Source organism: Chrysochloris asiatica, unplaced genomic scaffold (assembly GCF_000296735.1).
Source record: "Chrysochloris asiatica unplaced genomic scaffold, ChrAsi1.0 scaffold00427, whole genome shotgun sequence".
In the NCBI taxonomy this organism is placed as follows: Eukaryota; Metazoa; Chordata; class Mammalia; order Afrosoricida; family Chrysochloridae; genus Chrysochloris; species Chrysochloris asiatica.
In genome coordinates this window covers 968,397-989,721 of record NW_006408945.1, presented here as the reverse complement: position 1 = coordinate 989,721, position 21,325 = coordinate 968,397, and the positions used below count along the sequence as shown (strand labels likewise).

The following is a 21,325-nucleotide window of genomic DNA, read 5'->3' as shown; positions in this document are numbered from 1 at the left end:
AGAAAAATATTTAAAATCATAAATTTTACTTCTAGCATTAACTTCTGTTAATAGCTGCATGTACATATTTATTATTACACAAATGCATATTGTTTGTTGTTTAGTTTTGAATGGTTAACTCTGAGTATGAATTCTTAGCTATTATTAACGATTAGAATCGACACAAAGCTAATTTCTAAAAGGCAGAGGTTGATCTTCCAATATCTGCATTATCTAATTTCTCCATTTCTGACACAAACAATTTTATGGTACTCTCTCTATTAGGTTTGATAATTCATTACAATTTGCACAAAATTCACAGAATTATCAGACCTGCATTGACAACTTTAGTATAACAGAAAAGGACATATACGAAACATAGGTATGTGTGATGGTAAAAGTTGTGAGTCAGTGTGGCTAGACCATGATTCTCCACAGTTTGGAAGTTCTGATGTAATCATCCCCATGAGGAAATTGAATATAATGTAATGACCTTCATGATGATAGAGGTATTTAGCCTTATTCCAGTCTATACGGACGTTCTGGCAAAGCTGTTTGCTTTCTGTTGTATCAAATCCTACATTTGGTTCATAATGACCTAAATTTCTGTTCTTTGAACATGAGCTAGTGGCCTGCCTAACCTGGAATTCCTTGGCCTCCACAGCCTCAGCAATCTGCCATCTGGCCTCCTGATCTTGGGTTCATTCGCTTCTACAGTTACATGAGTCAGGAGAAAACTCTTAGCCTCACTTCTGACCCACAGGCTTCAGACTTGTCAGTCTTGACAACCACATGAGCTATTCTCTTGAGGCAAATCTATTATATAAACTTCTCTATTATATATATGATATATATATATAAACTTGTGGTTTTGCATCTCTGGAGATCCCAGCATAAGGTGGAAATCAGAGGGCTCCCAGAAGAAAGTATCAATATTTAAAATGGGATCCTTTTGTTGTTGGTGTGTTGAGTCTGTTTCAATTTATAGTGACCCTATCTATGCACAACAGAACAACACATTTCCCAGTCCTAAAAATTGTTATTTTCAGCACATTGTTGCAGCCACTGTGTTGATTTTACATCTTAGTTAAATCTTCTCTTCTTCTTTTTTTTTTTTTTCCTGACACTTGACTTTACCAACCATGATGTCCTGGAGCTGTATCCTCCAGATAACATGTACAAAATAGATCAGATGACGTTTCCCCATCCCAATTCTAAGGAGCATTCTGGCTGTACTTCTTTAAAAAAAAAAATGTTTGTTCTGATAGTGATACTTTAAATATTTTCTGCTTACACCACAATTCAAATTAATCAATTCTACTCCTGTATTCCTTATTCATTGTCCAGCTTTCACACTCATAGGAGTCAACTGAAAACACCGTTGTCTAATCAGATTTTCCTTAGTCCTCGCACCACTTGTCTGTCAGTTTGTCATACTATGGTGGCTTACATGTTTCTGTGATTTTGGAAACTATGCCATTGGTATTTTAAATACCTGCAGGGTCACTCATAATGGACAGGTTTCAATTGATCTTCCAGACTAAAACAGACTAGGAAGAAGGAGAGATGGACTACTTCTAAATTCTTCATCACTGAAAACCTTATGAATAGCAGTAAAACATTGTTAGATGTTGTTGTTGTTGTTAAGTACTGTGGAATTGGTTCCGACTCATAGTGACCCTGCACAGGGTTTCCGAGGCTGTAAATCTTTACGGGTGCAGAACGATTCCATCTTTCTCCGATGGAATGGCCGGCAGTTTCCAACTGCCGACCTTGAGGTTAGCAGCCTGATTCATAATTGAATATTGAAGCAATATGATGAGTTCTTCAGATTTGAAGGCACTCAAAATATGACTGGAAAAGAGCTGCCTCCTCAAAGTAGAGTTGACTCTTATGATGTGAATGGAGTAAAGATTTCATGACCTCCATATGCTTATTGGGCACAACTTAAATCAGGAGAAATAGCTGCAAACGTCCATTAATAATCAGAACATGGAATATATGAAGTTTGAGTCTAGGAAAATTGGATGTTGTCAAAAACAAAATGGAATGCACAAATGTCAAAATCCTAGACATTAATGAGTTGAAATGGACTTGTATTGGCCATTTTGAATGTGACTATCACATGATTTTGGAGTCCTAGTGTGGCACTATGGGTTAATGAGCCAGACTGCAATGCCGTTTGAACTGCTAGGTTGGCGGTTCAAACTCACCAGCTGCTCCTTGGAAACCCTATACAAGGTCGCTATGGGTCAGAATCAACTCAATGGCACTCAACAACAACATCACATGATTTACTATGCCAGTAATAATAAAATGAAGAATGGCATCATATTCATCATCAAAAAGAAATTTAAGGAGCTCTGGTAGCGTAGTGGTTACGAATCGGGCTGCGAACCTTAAGATCAGCGGTTCGAAACTACCAGCCGCTCCGCGGGAGAAAGATGAGGCTTTCTACTCCCGTAAAGATTTACACCCTCGGAAACCCTGTACAGGGTCGCTATGGGTCGGAACCGACTCGACGGCACTTAACAACAACAACAACAACAATCTTGAAGTGTACGACTGTCTGTGAAGGATAATAACCACACATCTACTGGTGTGGCACTATAGGATAAACACTGTACTGTGAATCACAAGATCAGCAGTTCAAACCTGACAGCTGCTTCTCTGAAACCCTATACAGGGTTACCATGAAGCACTTAACAACAACAACAAAACAAGGAAGACCAGTTAATGCAGTTATTATTCAAATTTATGCATCAACTACTAAAGCCAGTGATGATGAAATTGAAGAATTCTACCTACTTTTTCAGCCTGAAATTGATCACTCATGAAATCAACACATACTAAAAATCACTGGTGATTGGAATGCAAAGGTTGGAAACAAAGAGGGAGGATCAGTTGTTTAAAAATATGGCCTTGGTGATAGAAATGATACTAGAGATCACATGACAGAATTTTGCAAGACCAATAATAACTTCATTGCAAATATCTTTTTCAAATAACATAAAAGATGACTATACACAGAAAGACCAGAAGAGCTGTGGATGACATCTCTACATATGCATTTTGGCTCTTGTAAATGTGTTTTAATTTTCCTTGGCTTCCTTCTGAACGTTGTAACTTGGAAGGAGCAAGCTCTCTTTTTTTGAAACTTTTTATTGAAAATTAAGTTACTAAACTTTCAGATTTACATTCAACAAATAATATACTTTGTTTCATCTCAATGATTACAATCCCCTTCTTATAACAGCAGTTACCCTATTTCCTCCTTCTGGTTCTTATTTCCATTTTACCCTCCTTCTGAACTTTGTCCTTAGGTAAATGTTGCTCTTTTTGTCTTAAATGTTTGATCATTTCATGATGAGCTTTAGCTTAAAATTATTTTTGCACCACAAGGTAAAAACTTGGCCACAAGGGTGAGTTCCATTCCAGACCTGAAGGGTGACTGAGGGTCACAGTCTCAGGTTCTTCTTGTCTCTTTCAGACCAGTAAGTCTCTAGTCTGTTTTATTATTTTGAGTTTTGTTCCACATTTTCTCCCACTCTAATGCGATCCCTTTCAGATAAGTTGGAAGTGGTATCTCAGACACCATCTCTCCTGGTCTCAGAGAAGCAAGTTTGTTTATTTATTTATTTATTTATTACTTATTTTTAAGATTTTCTATTTCATGTTTATTATCAGTGCATCAATAGAGAACATTTTGCAATAATTGGTGACATGTAGTGTAGACACCAACAGTATTACTTCTTCCCACAAACACCAAGTACCAGTCTTTTCTTGTAAATATTGATTTAGCCTAAAGAAAAGAACGAAACATGCATGATTTCAGGAGATGGTGATACCATCAGCATAATTCACTCTTATCACACGCATTATTTGACCATTTTAAAAAGCATTATAAAACTTACACAGATGTTCTCACTATAAAGACTCCCAAAGACTATATGATAAAATTAAACTAAAAACTCCACTTTAGAAAAAGTAGGGAGTTATTTTTCTCATTTTGACTTTAAGATTTATTGTTATCATTATTGTTTTTAAAACTGTTTTAAATCTGTTAAAAAATATGCTAGGGAGTGTGTTGAGAGAAGCAGAGAAAATGGAGCTTTTGGGTGATGGATTCAATAGGCCTGAAAATATTTTTTAAAGCAAATGTTTCATATAAGAGCCTTTCAGAGCAAGATGAATTTATGAGTACTTTTTGTGTTGATTGCTCCCATGGGAGAGAGGCCTTCCTGATGAATGGGCATTTACAGATAGCGTTGGCTATTTCCAATGCTTCATCTTTTACTAAAACAATATTATAAGATTCCATGTACTTTTCTAAAAGTTCATCTACTTTATCATTTAGATACCCAATTTTCAGAATGTGTTCAACATTGGTAAGTCCATCTGCCATTCTTAAGTCTCTCTGGGAGTCTCCCAACAGGATTATGTTGCAGTTGTCTTTTAGGTGATTGAAATAGTCTGTGTTCTTTAAGGCACTATCCTGCTTGTTAAATATATGAATTAATTGTCCATTAAATCCTCTGAGTATCCCATTTCCATCAAAATCCATTAAATCGGACACAACTTTGTTATTTGTATGACAAACATCAACTTGGCAAATAACCTCCACTAGTATATCACCAATACCAGAAAAGATGAACAAAGTTTGATACTGTGTTGTTTGAGTTTGTCCAAGAAATTTTCATATCCGTCCTTGATCATAATGTCAGATTCTTCCATAATTTCTTTAATTTTAGCTTTTGGTAAAGCTTGTTCAATAAGCAAACTATGTGACTTAGTGTACCATTCCACCACATTTGGATACTTCTCATCTATGATAACAACAGAATCAACTTCAGTGGCATAATATTCTATCTTTAGTTGAAAACCCTTTTTTTTTTTATATTCATCTGTAACCAGTTTAGTTTTCAACAACATTATGACACATTTATTGGAAAATCTACTTAGTGTCATATCAAAGTCTGTTATTATCTGAAGTTTGGTAGCTCCTGCTTTAATGGGGCCACAGATAATTTCTTATACTCATGTTGGGTTCTTGATGCAAGCACAACTTTTTTGGAATCCTAGCATCATTTTCAAAAATACAACAGACTCTTGATTAGGCATTTATTTATCCAATCTTCATCCTGATGGTCTTAGTCCTCCGCCTCATCTTCCTTTTCAAGGTGAATATGTAGTGTGCTAGCACCACCCCTGCCACTAGGACACACAGGTTGGCAGTCGCTACACTACTGCTTCCAGCCTAGCCCCATTGACAGATATATGTGTGATGGAGAGCGTCTTACCCTTTCAAACAAACTGAAGTTCACTCCCAAATACTGCTTGTCATCTCTCTTGAACCATACACTTCTCTAGGTAAAGTTCCATTAGCTAGACTGATTGCTGCTGACCACAGCTCTAAGCACATTACAGTTCTTCTACCTAGGTCTGTGTGTTTCTGTCACAAGGGCTTTTATGCCCTAACAGAGACCATCCTCTCAATTCTCAGTGTAGAAACTCCCATAAAGCCTCTATAGTTCATCCAGACCCAATCTCCTCTCTGATCACTCTGCTGCCACATTTTTGACTGGTCCATCAGCTTTTAGCCACTGTTGTTTCTTTCAGTCACTACCGACTGCTCTGCTTTCTGCCTGGTTTCTCTCTTCACCCAGGACCTGCGCTGCATCAGTATTGCAGCTCATTAGCAGTGTTACAGCTCATGTAACTGCTCCAGACCAGGTCTGGGAGGGTCCTTTATGTAGTGTTTACTGTTGTTAAGCTCCAAAAGATCAGTTCCAAGTCATAGGGTTTCTGAGGAGCTGTTGTTAGATTTGAACCACTGACCATGTGATTAGTAGTCCAGTGCTTATCCTACAGTGCCACATCATTAGTTATTCATTCTAATGGTGGGTTGCCTAGTCAGTTTGTACCCACCCTCTATTTCTAGGCAGATCAGAACCCAGAAAATGATCACCATCTCAGGAATTATCTTTCTAAGCTGTTTTCCAAAAACTAAAGGCAAATAGGCCACAGAAAGGAACCCCTTGTGCCAAAGAACTCTTGAACAAAATGGTATTACTTTGATGCTTTTTTTCCAATTTCTCTAATGTGATTAATGAAAATATCTCATTTTAATTTTTATTTCTCTGATTAAGAATGCTGAACTTGGTTCAATATATATTGACGTTTGTAAATCTACTGAATTGTTTTATTTATTATTTTTTATTAATAATTTTATTTTCCTTATAGCTTTTAATCATTAAAACAAATAAACACTGATATCAGTAGTTTGTCTCCTAGTTACTCTACCTTTAGCCCTTTAGAGACTTCTGCTTCAATCCATTTCCATTTTTACATATAGGCTCTCAGGGAAGCAGATGGACTAGCAGGCAAACAGGATTTGGTCATGTCTTAATGTAAATCCACATGTCCATAAGACAACATTTTTTTTCTTTTTGCCAACCCATTCTTTAAAAGAGCAGCATTTACTTTTTCAATAATGGGAAAAGCCAAGTAGTTTTGTAAATACTCCGCAAAGCGGCCCGCTATTTGCTATCTTCCTATCACGGAGACTATTAATATAGATAGGAATTTCACGAAACTTAGTTCCCTTGTAGAGTATATATACAGATAAGCTTAATTTTTAAAGCTTTTTTTTGGATGTTTTCCTAGATGCTTTTGTGGAAATTGGACATCTACTAGAGTTTTTAATAGATGATTTTCTGGTCAAGACATTAGACTTTCAAGCCCATGTATGTTTCCATTACATTAAGCTGGAAGACATTCATGCAGATTTTGAATTTTTAGTTTTTTGTGATACTTCCCTTCCCCAGTGGCAGGATGAAGAATCAGTGTAGGTTTCATTTACGTTTTTGTGAGTACTATTCCTGACTGTCCTTTCATATCCTCAAAAGAACCTCGCTCTTCTCACAATCTGATTTACGTTTTATGTGTTATACTGTAACTTTTTTCTTCTCAACTGTAGAATTCAGTTCTCATACTAAAATATAAAAGCCACAGCTACTAGCATATCCTTCTGCTTTTATGTTTCTCAGATTAATTGTCATCTTGGGTACTAAAGCTTCCAATTACAAATTCCTTCTCTCTTGTTAAATATCCATAACTTTATTAGTTTCCTTATTTTAAATCAATATGTCTTGCAAATTCCTTTAGGGCTCTGCCATCTGGCACCAACTTAATTGTGCTCGGCCTGGGAGATAATAATAAAATATCAGCCTGGGAGATAATAAATAAAATTTGAATGCCTTGATAGTATTTGGGTAATAAATATATGATGATACAAAACTATGTTTGGTAGGAAATAACCTGACTTTTCCATTTTCCCTTAATTTCTTATGTTATAAATAATGTCAAATATTGGATTTCAAGACTGAAAAAAAATAAGTCAAAACCTCTATAACTCAAGATAGCACTTCTTTATTTCTGTTTTAAGAAATTGGTTTATAATATAATTTGAGCATATCACACTGATGTTGCTGTCAGCTGCAACTTAGTCCTCAGACTGATATCTTTGTTCTTGAAAGTTAAGTACTTGTAAATATATAATTTAATTTACATTTTTCAGTCACTATTCTGGCTAGGATTAAGTTGTTGTTAAGTACCATCGAGTCAGTTCCCAAAGAGAGTGACCGTGCATATGGTTGCCGACCTTGCAGTTAGCAACCCAGCGCTTATCCTATAGTACTACACCAGGCTGTAGGATAAACACTATTGTTATTGTTAAGTGTCGTTGAGTCTATTCTGACTCATAGAAACCCTTAATAGGGTTTCAGAGGAGCAGCTAGTGGGTTTGAACTGCCGACGTTGGGGTTTACGGTCCAGTACTGATCTATAGTGCCACACTGGAAGTCCAAGCACTATGTTGTTGTTGTGAAGTGCTGTTGAATTGATTCCGATCCATAGTGACCCTGTATAGGGTTTCCAAGGAGCAGCTGGTGAGCTTGAACCACCGACCTTTCAGTTCAAATGACTTTGCAGTCTGACGCATTAACCCACAGCGCCATGCCAGGACTCCAACCACTATAGTATCCATCATTTTTGCTGCAATTAAAATTAGATTGTCTTTGCTGGTCATATAAAGTCCATATACCTGAGAAATCGTGGCGCTGTGGGTTAATGCGCCAGACTGCAAAGCCGTTTGAACTGCAAAGTTGGTGCTTCAAGCTCACCAGCTGCTCCTCAGAAACCCTATACAGGGTCCCTATGGGTTGGAACCAACTTGACAAAACTTAACAACAACAAAAACCTGAGAGATCAGATTCAATCTAACCCATACCGCAAAAATTGACTCATCCTCATAGAGGTTTTCAAAGTCAGAAGAGATCAATAACCTAATAACCCAACCCGAGCAAGAGAGGCAAATTAGAATGGGGTGAAGTGCGTGTGTAGTTGAACAAAATAAACACTAAAAACCCATATTATTCTGACATGCCAATTGAGATGTGTTGGTTTTCCAAAACTCTCTGGAAACGATTCCCTGTGACTATTGCCCATTGCTGTGGTGCTGTGGGTTAATACATTGTACTGAAAAGTCAGTTTAAACTGCAGGGTAGTAATTCAAGCTCACCAGCCGCTCCTTGGAAACCCTCTGAAGGATGCTATGAGGTGGAACCAACTCGATGGCACTTAACACCAACAACATTCCCATATACATTGCAGTCATAGAGATGATATGAAATGTGGAAATTCTCTAGTTTAATCATATTATTTTAAACTGAAGAAAGCTATATTCCTATACCTAATAGGGTTAAGTGACTTATTACGGCCACATGGATAATTAGTGTCAAGATTTATGACCACAACCCATATAGCTTAGTACCTGGTCACTCGCTCTTTCTCCCACAATTATAGAATTTAGGTATATAATAGTCTCCCAAAGCTAATTAAAAGTCACCTTGCAATTTCCTTAAAGTGTTTCTCAAATTTTAGAAGATAATAAGAATTACCTAAAATGGATGTTCAAAATTCATATTCTCAACATCCAAACCCAAATATTAAGGATACATTGGATCTGTTGGGCACTACAAGAATTAATTTGTAAACAAGTACTCCAGGAATTTCTGCCAAGTATGTTTACAGATATCTAGAGAATCACTTTTCTGGGTGTTTAAAACAGGGCTGGGGAATATCCAGCTTCTGAAATCATTTGGTCTGGCCCTGCCAAGACAGCCACAGTTCCAGTCATTACATTGTTGTTATTAAAATGTTGTCGAGTTCTTTCCAACTCATAGTAACCCTCTGTAAGTCTTACAAGGAGTGACTGAAGAGTTTGAACTGCTGACCTTGTGGTTCAAATTGGCCTAATGGCCCAGTGTTTTATCCTATAGCACCACACCAGGACTCCAGCCATCACATTGTTGTTGTTTTTAAGTGCCGTCGAGTCAGTTCCAACCCATTGCGACCCTGAACAGGGTTTCCGAGGCTGTAAATCTTTACGGGAGCAGAAAGCCTCATCTTTCTCCCATGAAGCAGCTGGTAGTTTCGAACTGCTGAGCTTGTAGTTCACAGCCAGATTTGTAACCACTACGCTACCAGAGCTCCTTAGCCATCACATTAGGGTATGAGTTAATTAAATATTGACCAATATAGCAGGCAAATTTTTAAGTTGGTAATGTTGTATGGTGTGTGAATTATATTATAAATTTTGGCAGAAAAAATATTCCCAACCCATGATTTTGACAAAAAGTCTCAGTACCACCTGGGACTTGCTGGAAATGCAAATCCTTAGACCTCACACCAGAACTAACTATTCAGAGACTTTTGAGGTATGGCCTAGGGATTTGTATTTTTATTAGCTCTTTGGATGATTCTGATGCAAGTTTAAATTTGAACAGTCGTATATGCTATAGTTTAATATAAGTAAGCCACTCATGCATTCTGTTTCATCCCAACTAGACACATTCAGAATTTGGTGTCCATAAGTCATTTGTGGTTGTTAGGGGTCATCTAGCCACTTCCAGCTCATAGTGACCTTATATACAACAGAACAAAGTATTGCCCTGTCCTGCACCATCCTTACAGTCATTGCTATGTTAAAGTGCATTGTTGCAGCAACTGTGTCAATCCATAACGTATACATGTAGGAAATCTAAAATCTTTTATTACCTTAACTGATAAAACCAAGGCTTGCTTTGAAACATCGTGGGCCTTTTTTTGCATACATGCTTTTCTTGATAAGGAACAAAACCTTTCCTATCTTTGTTCCTTGCATCCAATTGATCAAAAGCAAGAGGTTAAATTAGGGCACATAAGTAGTAAGTGTTGTTTTTCTTCTTGTGGTGGCATTTGTTTCATAGGAACAAGACAAGACTTATCTGCTTACTGCATATCTCTACCTGGATGCCCTGCCATTGCCCCTGCCAGCCATGTGTCTAACACAGAACTAATTATCACTCTTTGCAAGTTGATGCTTATCTTTCTGTGTTCTTTATTTCTGTTAAAAGCACCAATAACCTTCCCTGTCATCCATCCTAGAAATTGAGGAGTCCGTTTCAATGCCTTCATCTTTCTTCCTAGAGCCAATTAATTGCTTCAACTATCAATCTTACCTCTATAGCACTTCTCCCATTTATTTCCTTTCCCTTTCTGCTTCCAGTTCAGTAATTCTCATCATTATTATTATCATCCGAGACTATGGAAATAACTAACTAATCGTTCTCCTCTTGCAAATTGATCATCCCTTAGTATAATTCTGATAGTGATCCATCTTTCCTCAAAACCTTGAAGTGTTTCTGCTTTATTTCAAATGCAAATTATTTATCTTAGCCTTCAAAGGGTTCTACAGTTTGTCATTAACCTTCCTTGTCATTCTTTATGTATTCATTCTTTTATTTCATTCAGAACAGTTATTGTGCAATTACTCTGTTTTGGAGATAGAGATCTAGGAGTCTTCTCTGTACTTTTGGATGTGTGCCCTGGAGTTGGTTCAGACTCATAGCGACCCTGTACAGGGTTTAAGAGGCTGTAAATCTTTATGGGAGCAGAACTCATCTTTCTCCTGCGGAACAGCTGGTAGTTTCGAACTCCTGACCTTGCGGTTGGCAGCCCGATTCGTAACCACTATATATTCTTATTGAAAGGAATTCTGGTGTGGCGCTGTGGTTAATGTGCTAGACTGTAAGATCTCTTGGTGGTTCAAGCTCACCAGCCACTCCTCAGAAACACCGTACAGGGTCGCTATGAGTTGGTAACTACTTGACAACATGTTACAACAACAGCAGCATATTCATATCATACTAAGTTACTAGCTCTGCTTTATATCCTCAATATTCTCACATGTCTGTTGTTGTTCTTTCTTTCCCCTCATTTGAAATCCAGTTTTCCACTGTCTTCTTTTTATGGCATTATGCTATTTATTGTCCAGGTCTATTTCAATTGTTCTTATGAAGTCTTCTCTGGTTCTCTTGCCTAAAATATTTTTTTCCATCCACTAATTTTGTACTGGATGGGAAACAAAAATTTATTTTAGGCAAGAGAAACAGCAAAGACTAAATAATTCCATCCACCAATCTCCTGTAGGAGTCCTGTTGTGGTGCTAATGCGTCAGAATGCAAAGTCGTTTGAACTACAAGGTCAGTGGTTCAAACTCACCAGCTGCTCATTGGAAACCCTATACAGGGTTGCTATGAGTCGGAATCGACGCAATGGCACTTAAAAGTTTCTGGTAATGACTTAGCTACCCCCTCATGTCATGTGATAATTACTTAACATTATAATTAACTGTGCCTATCGCTGTAATGCAAAGACATTTGAACTGCAAGGTTGGCGGTTCAAACTCACCAGCTGCTCCTCGGAAACCCTATACAGGGTCGCTATGGGTCAGAACTGACTCGGCAGCACTTAACAACAATAAAAGCGCTGTAATATGAGCCCTGGGCAGCTAACCCCAAGGTTGGCAGTTCAAATCCACCAGCAACTCCTTGAAAACTGTTTACAGGGTCGTTATGAGTCAGGACTGACTCCATGGCACTTAATAGCAACAGCAATTTGTCTTTCTGCTTAGGCAAGTGGAGAGTCAGCAAAAGATAGGAAGACCCAACTAGATGGATTGAAACAGTGACAGCAACATTGGGCTCAAACATAACAATTGTGAGGATGTTGCAGGGCTGGACAATGTTTTGTTCTCTTGTACATAGGTGCCACTCAGTAGCATCTATCAGCAATCAATCTGCCCTTCTAGATTGGAAACTTCCCTTGGCCAATTTGTTGTGTGCCGTGGAGTCCTTTCTGACTCATACCAACCCTGTATAGGATTTTTTAGAGGTTTTAGTGCCAACTTTGTGGTTAGCAGTCTAGTACTTATCCTACCGTGCCTCACCAGGGTCAGGATCCATGTCTAATTAGTCAGGTTATCCCTTATTTCTCTAGTACCTCATATGTAACAAATGTGTTATAAATCTATAGTGAAGAATACAAAAAGGTCTAGGATTGGCTATCTGTCTCAAGTTTGCTTCTAATGCCTCTTTATAGTTTTAGTAACTAAATATTTTGGAGCAATCAATTTCAAAATTAATTTAAACCCTCAAAATCTCAGTCTTCATGGTGTGCTCTTAAAGGAGTAGACTCCCCCACCCACCCTATAAACTGGGTGGCATGATTTAGTCACCATCTTGACAGTGTTTCCACACAGTGATTTATCTGAATGGTTCGGACTTGGGACTGCTAACGTGTAAAAGTTGGCAGTGAGAACCTACCCAGTGGCACCGTGAAAGATAGACCTGATAGTCTACTTTTGTTAAGATTACAGAGAAGAAAACCCTATAAGAAAGTTCTACTCTGTAACACGTGGCGTCATCGTAAGTAAGAATCAACTTGATGACTACTTTTTTAAAAATGTTTTATTGTAAATTATGTGATAGTTTACATGGGAGAACATTAGTTTTACATTCATCCTTTCATTGCCATGGTTACAATCCCCTCCATGCATCATCAAACAACCAACCAAAGGGTCCTACAAGCTTGCCCCCCAGTCATCAGCCCACAGCCCCTCTCCCTTTCTAGTTCTAAAGTCCCCAGCTGCTCCGTCTCTCCACATCATCATCTCTGCTTCCATATCAGGCATCACTGCTTCTCTGGGTAGGGTCCTGCTCTCTGCTCTTCTCCCTTGATGGTCCCAGGGACCTCTACTACTAAACTGAAAAGTTAATCACTCCCCTCCTTACTGCAAAATGTCTACCTTTACATTTCCAACCCTCACAATCAGTCCTGATAACAATTATTCACCATTGTATCACAGGAGACCTATCTGCATTTCATTTCATCAGCCCCACCTAGACAGATTGGATACTACTCACTGGAGATTCAACCTTCCTCCATGCCCTCCGGATTTAGGTTACCTCTTGAAAGCTTGTAAGCCAGTCACTTCTTGCCTTTGTAGCCCCCCCATTTTGGGTAGCCAATGTCCAATGTCTACTCTGTGTATGGAGGGAGTGGGAATGATCCTAAAGATTTGTTCCCTCTTTTGAGCTACTGCATCCATAGGTGTAGGTCAAGTTCATCAAATTCTATGAGAATACTTTTTTTTTTTCCTCTTCTTTTTACTTCTAGTTGAGCTCTGATCATCCAGTCATTGAAGCCAGGTCAAGTGGGTATTATCTGCAAGTGTGGGTGTACTTGTGGATACCCTCTCTTCTTATCAGCTAGATGCTTCACTCTCCACTCTAGTCCTCTGTGGCTATGTGACTGACTCCGGGCCCAAGAATCTCCAGGTCTTGCCACACTGCTGGCCAACCAGGTCTCCACCTGGGTTCATAGGAGTCTATTGAATGTTGGATGACAATACTTTTTAACCAGTCTAAATGATATGATTTTCATTTTATGTGCATCTTTTTATTTTTTAACTCTGAAATAGTTCTTTGATTGGTGATTGTGATTGTGTACCATCTAGTTTGTTCTAATGGATAGTGGCCCTGTATAGGGCTTCCTAGGCTGTAAATCTTTATGGGATCCAAAAGCCTCATTTTTCTTCCATAGAGCAACTAGTCAACTTGAACTGATCAAATTACCTTGCAGTTAGCAGTCCAACTCTGACTGACTACACAACCAGAGTTCTTTATTGCTTTGATTGTTCTTGTTAAAGTGTTGTTGAGTTGGTTCCAACTCATAGCCACCTTGTATAGGGTTTCAGAGGAGTGGCTGGTGGGTTTCAATTAATGACTGTGCCATTAACAGTTCAGTTCTTATCTTACAGTGCCACACCAAGACTCCACTGCTCTGATGGTTTTTGTGAAGTGCTGTGGAGACGGTTCCGACACATAGCGACCTTGTATAGGGTTTCCGAGGAGCAGTTGGTGGTTTTGTACTGCTGACCTTGTGGTTGGCAGTCTAGTACTGATCCTGCAGAGTCACATCAGAAGTCCTTTGGTTAGGGGTTGTTAATACTGAGTCCTGGTGTAGTGCTGTGGGCTCATGTGTTAGACTGCAAGGTCATTTGAACTGCATGGTCGGTGATTCAAGCTCACCAGCTGCTCCTTGGAAACCCTATACAGGATTGGTATGGGTCACAATCGACTCAATGACACTTAACAACAACAACAATATAGTATTACATTTATTTATGTTAGCCAAATCATAATTTATATGTGCTTCCTTTTTACCTTTTGGCTAGGATAAATGGGACTAGAGTTAAACAAATAAGACAAAATTAGTGAAGGGACGCATAGAACTCATGAAAAATAGGCAAGAACTACAATACTGTTTTGTTTTGTTTTTTTTCATTTTCCTCTGGTTCCGGTATATCTCTATAGCCCACTGTTGAATCCTGACATTATTTAAAAATAAAGTTGTTCTTCATGGATAGTGTGCATTCATTTTAATTTATAACTATGTTATATTAAAGTAGTATTTATTGTGATTACTGAGTTGTATATGTATAAAATGTATCATCTCAGAAGCTGGAGGAACATCTCATTAGCATCAAAGAAGAAGAACCAGGAGCAGAGAAAATCCTTTTGACCCTGAAACCCCTGCTCATTAAATTTCCTTGACCCAGTTACATAAATCTGTGACATTGGAGAAGTAGCAGAAGTGTAGCAGCAAGAACCAAAGCACAAGGCAGAGCAGTGGGCTTCATTACAGAGCAATAAATCTGAGTCACCCTATGGGGGAGGTTTGTTTGCTGAGTGGGTTGCCTCCAGGTACTTAATTGCAAGGGGCTAGGTTTGATGATCCATGGAGCTAAGTGGAGAGCCTTTGACTGAAGCTTATAGTGGAGTGTAATGCCTTTGAGGATTTATCAGCAACCCTAGAAGAGCTTTGTAACATTGCCTGAACACAGAGAGACTTGACTGAACGTGACAGGGTAAGAGTCTGTCCTGACTGGAAGTTACCTGAACATTCCTGAACCTGAATTATAACCTGTTCTCTTCCTTGCTGAACAAAAATCTGAGATGCTGTAGTATATAAAGAACAGTGTGGCATCAAGATCTGGGGGAAGACTAACAACTTGTGATATGCAGATTACACAAGTTTGCTTGCTGAAATCAATGAGAACTTGAATACATATTTAAGAACATCAAAGCTAAATTATATTATAGTGCACCTAAATGAATATATTATATAGCGCCTTAATATAATGGAAATGAAAATCTTTACAACTGGACCAATAAATAACATCAAAATAAATGGAGAATAGATTGGAGCTGTCAAAAACTTCACTTTGCTTGGAACCACATTCATTGCTCATGGAAGCAGCAATCAAGAAATCAAATGATGTGTTGCATTCAACAAAGGTGCTGCACAAGACCTCTTTAGCATGTCCAAGAACAAAATGTGAATCTGAGGACTAACTGAGCTTTACTCAAGCCATGATGTTTTTAATCACTTCATATGTATGCAGAAGTTGGAAAATGAATAAGGAAGACATGAGAAGAATTGATGTGTTTGAAATACGGTGTTGGTGAAGAATATTGAAAGTACAATGGACTGCCAGGACAACAAACAAACAAAGGAATACAGCCAGAATGCTCCTTAGAAGTGAGGATGGTGAGACTTTGTCTCTAGTACTTTGGATATATTACAGAAAGGACCAATCCCTAGAGAAGGACACCATGCATTGAAAAGTATAGGGTCAGTGAAAAAGAAGACACCTCCAACAAGATGGATTGACACAGTGGCAACAATGGGCTCAAACTTTAACAATAATTGTGAATATGGTTCAGAACCAGGCAGTGTTTCTTTCTGTAGTATAAAGAGTCGTTAAGAGTCAGAATCAACTGCCCTAACAACCTAACTGCCCTCAAATACCTCATACTTGTTAAATGTTGTGTCTGAGTTCTGTGTGACCACTACAATGAATTTTCAAACGCAGAACCATCAGGGAAAAGTTGTTTGGTGGGAATTATAAGGACTATGGTAGAAGAGCCAACTGAAGTAATCAACTGTACTATAATATACAAAAATACAAATAATGAAAACTTCTGATGATATTAGCATAAATTAATAGCACACGTTTGCGTATATTGTATATCTGGCTGTACTCCTTAATATTTATGCATTAATATTATACATTAATATGTTCATTGGATTAGTACAGAAAGTAGGTTCTAAATAATTTTTTTCATATTTATGCTTTATTTTACTTTTAGAATTAATTATTAATTTTGAACCATGTTTTGGAGAATTTACTTGTAAATCACTGACTATTTTAAGCCATACTTTCTTAAACATTTCTTGAAGTCTAAAATAATATATTAGATTTGTACTTATATTGTTTGAGCTTTCGAGTCAAATGAGATAGATTTTTCACTAACTACTTATGTGTCTAGACATGATCCTAAAAATTTCCAGGTAGATTTTCCTAAAAACAGGAAAATTGTAAATCATCATAATAGAGGGAAAAAATAATTAATTAAATTAAGAAAAATTAAAAAGAATTTAGAATGAATATATTTGTGCTCATAGATTTAGTCACCTGAGTGTTGAAATTTTTTAGTATTTTTTTTTAACTTATGGTAACAGAAAAACAGCACAGTGTAAACAAAAAAACAAAAACAAAGAAATTATGTTAAAGAACATAAAAGGTGGCTTCAAAAACTATCATTGAAAATTTGCTGGTTCAAACCCTGTCCAAGGTGTCTCAGAAGGAAGACCTGGTGATCTGCTTCTGAAAGGTTATAGGATTTTCTTGAAAATCCTATGGAGCATTTTTAGTACACACACACACACACACACACACACACACACGGTGTTGTCATGAGTCAGAATCAATTAGATGGCACCTAAAGAGAACACCCACATTATGCTTAAATATCTCATCTACTCTGCAGTATGTAAATGTGATGGAAAGTTTCTGCCTCAAATTATATCACTGTCAAAAACGTATTGCATTTAATACTTCTGTGTATTTGACTCAGTGTATAAAATATTTAGCCTGCAAGAAACTTGTGAATTACAGAGACGTGCAATACTGCACTGGAGTTGTGAAGCACAAGAAGCTTTTGTAAACTTTGCAACACATGTAGGATACACATATTTGTACAACTCTCACAACAGACATATTCTTAATTTCCATTTCCGTATTTGGGTTTTTGGATCAAATAATTGTTTTCAAATTTAGACAAATTCTTTTTCTGCTTAAGGGATCCAATTTAGTTTGTTAAACTAACCACTTTTTGGAAACTGCTCACCATATTCTATACAACAATATTTCATCCAAGTCTCATTTTTTAACCTTGCACTCAAATGGGCTGTCTACTACATTTGGCATAATAGTTAGAAATGTGTTATTGTTGTTAGCGACTATGCTGTTGAGTTAATTCCAACTCATAGCAACCATATATAACAGAATGAAATACTGTGCCAGCCCCACAGTTGTGGCTAGGTTTGAAACAATTCTGAAGCCATTGTGTCAATCCATCTCCTTGAAAGTCTTTCTCTTTTTCACTGACCTTCTACGTTACCTAGTGTCCTTCTCCAGTCCCTTCTGATAAGATGATAAAGTCTTGCCATCATTGCTTCTAAGGAGACTGCTGACTATAATTTGTCAAACACAGATTTGCTTTTTCTTCTGACAGTACATGGTAATTTCTATATTCTTCACCAGTTCAGTAAGTTAACTACACTAATTCTTCTGTGGTTTTCATATGAGTTGGCCAGCTTTCACCTGCATCTGAGGAGATTGGAAGCACCATGAATTGGGTCAAGCTCACCTTCTTTCTCAAAGTGACATCTTGACTTTTAAACATTTTAAAGAGTTCTTTTGCATTAGATTTTCCCAATGCAATATGTTGTTTGATTTCTTGACTGCTGCTTCTATGAGCATTGATTGTAGATTCAAGTAAAATAAAATCCTTGACAACTTTATCTTTTCTCCATTTATTATGAAGTTGTTTATTGGTCCAGTTGTAAGAAATTTTGATTTCTTTACATTGAAGTATAATCCAAACCGAAGGTTTTAGTCTTTGATTTTCATCAATAAGTGCCTCAAGTCCCCTTTGCAATCAGCAATGTTGTGTCATATGCATATCCTAGGTTGTTCATGAGCATTCCTTCAATCCTGATGTTACTTTACAATCAACATCCTCTCCTAAATCTCTCCCTAACTCATCTTCATTAATCTTTCAATCACCTCACCCAATTCAAGGCACATAATAAGAACCACTGATCTAATCACCTTATATTAGTTTTTTATCTGTTCTAGAACTTTCTGTATGATTCTGTTGCAACTTTTAGCATTTTGGGCTTTGTTCATATTTTTGCATGTGTTAGTAATTTGTTTCTTTTTATTACTGAATAATGCTACATTATGTGACTATGACACTATTTATTTGTTCTCCTGTTGATACAATGGCATTTCCAGGTTGGAAATATTATTAATAGAATTACTATGAATATTTTGTGTAGGACCTTTCATAGAAATATATTTTCATTTTTCGTGGGTAAATACGTAAGATGTAAATTAGTTATAATACTTTTATTGGGTAAAGTTCTCATGCTAAAAATTCGCCCTTTCTAGTTTACAGTTTATTTATTTATACCTTCATTTAGTGCCTTGAATTATGCTTGTTTTTAAAAGATATACTAGGACAAGTAAGAAATGGATTACACTGTTAAGAACTTTTGCCTTCTCGTAAGTAAAACAATCAAGTAATAAATGGTCATGATGTGGGGTAAACATGGTAATTGCCATATAAGAAAGATAAAAGTTTTATGTGAATTGACACAGGAAAATATAATTCTATTTCATTTTAATATTTTCAGAATTGCATTTAGAGTAACAACTCCCCTCAGTTCCCTTGGTTTCTGTCAGATAACTACCTAAAAGGCAAATCAAAAATTTATTCACAAATAATATTTGAATGAAAGGATATTGCAAAAGCATATATGGAAAGTTTATACCTCTTGTTACTATTATATGTCTGCATTAGTTATGTAGTTTGTATTGTTGTTGTTGTTAAGTATTGTGGAGTTGTTCAGAATAATAGTGACCCTGCATAGCTCTGGTAGCATAGTGGTTACGAATTGGGCTGCAAACCTCAAGGTCACAAGTTCAAAACTACCAGCTGTTCCACGGGAGAAAGATGAGACTTTCTGCACCCGTAAAGATTTACAGCCTCAGAAACCCTGTACAATGTCACTATGAGTTGGAACCAACTCCACAGTACCGCCACTCCATGGTTTCCGAGGCTGTTAATCTTTAAGGGAGCAGAAAGCCTCACCTTACTCCTGTAGAACTGCTGGTAGTTTAAAATTGCTGATCTTGAGGTTGGCAGCCAGACTTGTAACCACTACGCTACCAGAGTTCCTTGTAATTTGTATTAGAAAAATTAAAATCTGTCCTTATTGACTAGGCATAATGTAAAAATAAGCTCATAAAATTATTATTTAATCCTAAATAGTTTTCTTCTTATTTTGACCCGTGGTTCCTGAATTCCATGTCAAAATACATTTTGTTGATTTTTTTACATTTTTACCTTTATCTAATTTTTAGCTCCATAAATCAGTGAATCAATGTTCACAATTATTGATGAGTTTACGTAAAGTTTTTACATTCTCAAATATATATGTGACACAAAAGTGTATAAATAAATATTTATTATTTCAGAAGCAATTTTGGACTTATTACCTGTGCACTTCATTAGAAAGTTATTTTTTGTGTGGCACTGAAGGATAAGCACAGGACTGCAAAGTCAGGTTGAACTGCAATGAACAGATTCTATGGCATTTCACAATAATATCAACAAAGATTTTCTTGCAAGTATTTTTACTTATTTTTAATTATACATCCAGATCCAGTTTTCTAAATGTCCTTCTCCAAAAAGTGGACCCAGAGTTCTTGGCAAAATGACTGATAATTTAAAAAAACAAACTAAAACAGAAAATGAGAGGAGAGGGATGATGATGATCCTATAACATTTTGTCATGCCAGAGAGTAAGGAATTGCTCAAGAAAACAAATGGAATAGAAAATAAAATAAATATAGGACTATAATGAAATTCATAAATATCCATGGGTCTACAGTAATACACATAAAAGACTGAATAAACAAATGTAAAAAAAAAAAGACATTTTTCCCTCTAAAAGAATTCCGTATTATATGTGTAGATAATATCTTTTTTCAGGAAATGGAGCTTTATCCTCCTCCCCCCATTAAGTTACTAAGTGGACTTAGTAACCAGTTTCCAAAGAACATGAACATAGTGGGGGAAAGTGATATTATGAGCGTATCATGATCCCTAATGTGATGAAAATGGTAATCTGCATCTATAATATTCTTTCCCAAAACTCTTAAGCCCAGTCTAGACGTGAGGAAATTATCACTCAAATCAAAAGTAAGAGAATACAACAAATGTCTCCATGATGATACTCAAAACATTCAAGACAATGAAAAACAAAGACACAGTAATTGCCACAGTTTGTTGCTGTTGTTATTGTTAAGGGCCGTTACGTCTGGTTTCGATGCACTGTTGTTGTTGTTGTTGTAAGGTGCCTTTGAGTTGGAACCAACTCATAGTGACCCCATGCACAGCAGAATGAAACAATGTCTAATCCTGGGCCAACCTCACTATAGCTGCCACACTTGACGCCATCAATGATGCCACCTGGCTGATCCATCTTGCTGGGGATCTTCCTCTTTTTCTCTCACCCTCCACCCTACCCAGCATGACATCCTACTCCAGCAACTGTTCTCTCCTGACAATATGTCCAAAGTATGAGAGACGAAGCTTAGCCATCCTGGCCTCCAAGGAGCACTCTGGCTGCATATCTTCCAAAATAGATCTATTGGTTCTTTTGGTAGTCCATTGAACTTTTAGTATTCTCCTCCAACACCACAACTCAGAGGCACCAATTCTTCTACGATCTTCCTTATTCACTGTCCAGCTTTCGCATCCAT

At 37.2% G+C, this 21,325-nt stretch overlaps 1 protein-coding gene and 1 pseudogene across 1 annotated transcript in view; one reads left to right on the top strand and one right to left on the bottom strand.

Annotated features, from left to right (window-relative positions):
- The window catches only part of GRID2 (glutamate receptor, ionotropic, delta 2), a 992,360-nt gene that overhangs the window by 553,567 nt on the left and 417,468 nt on the right, over positions 1-21,325 (top strand). The window lies entirely within an intron of this gene.
- LOC102830336 lies at positions 4,055-8,346 on the bottom strand (annotated as a pseudogene).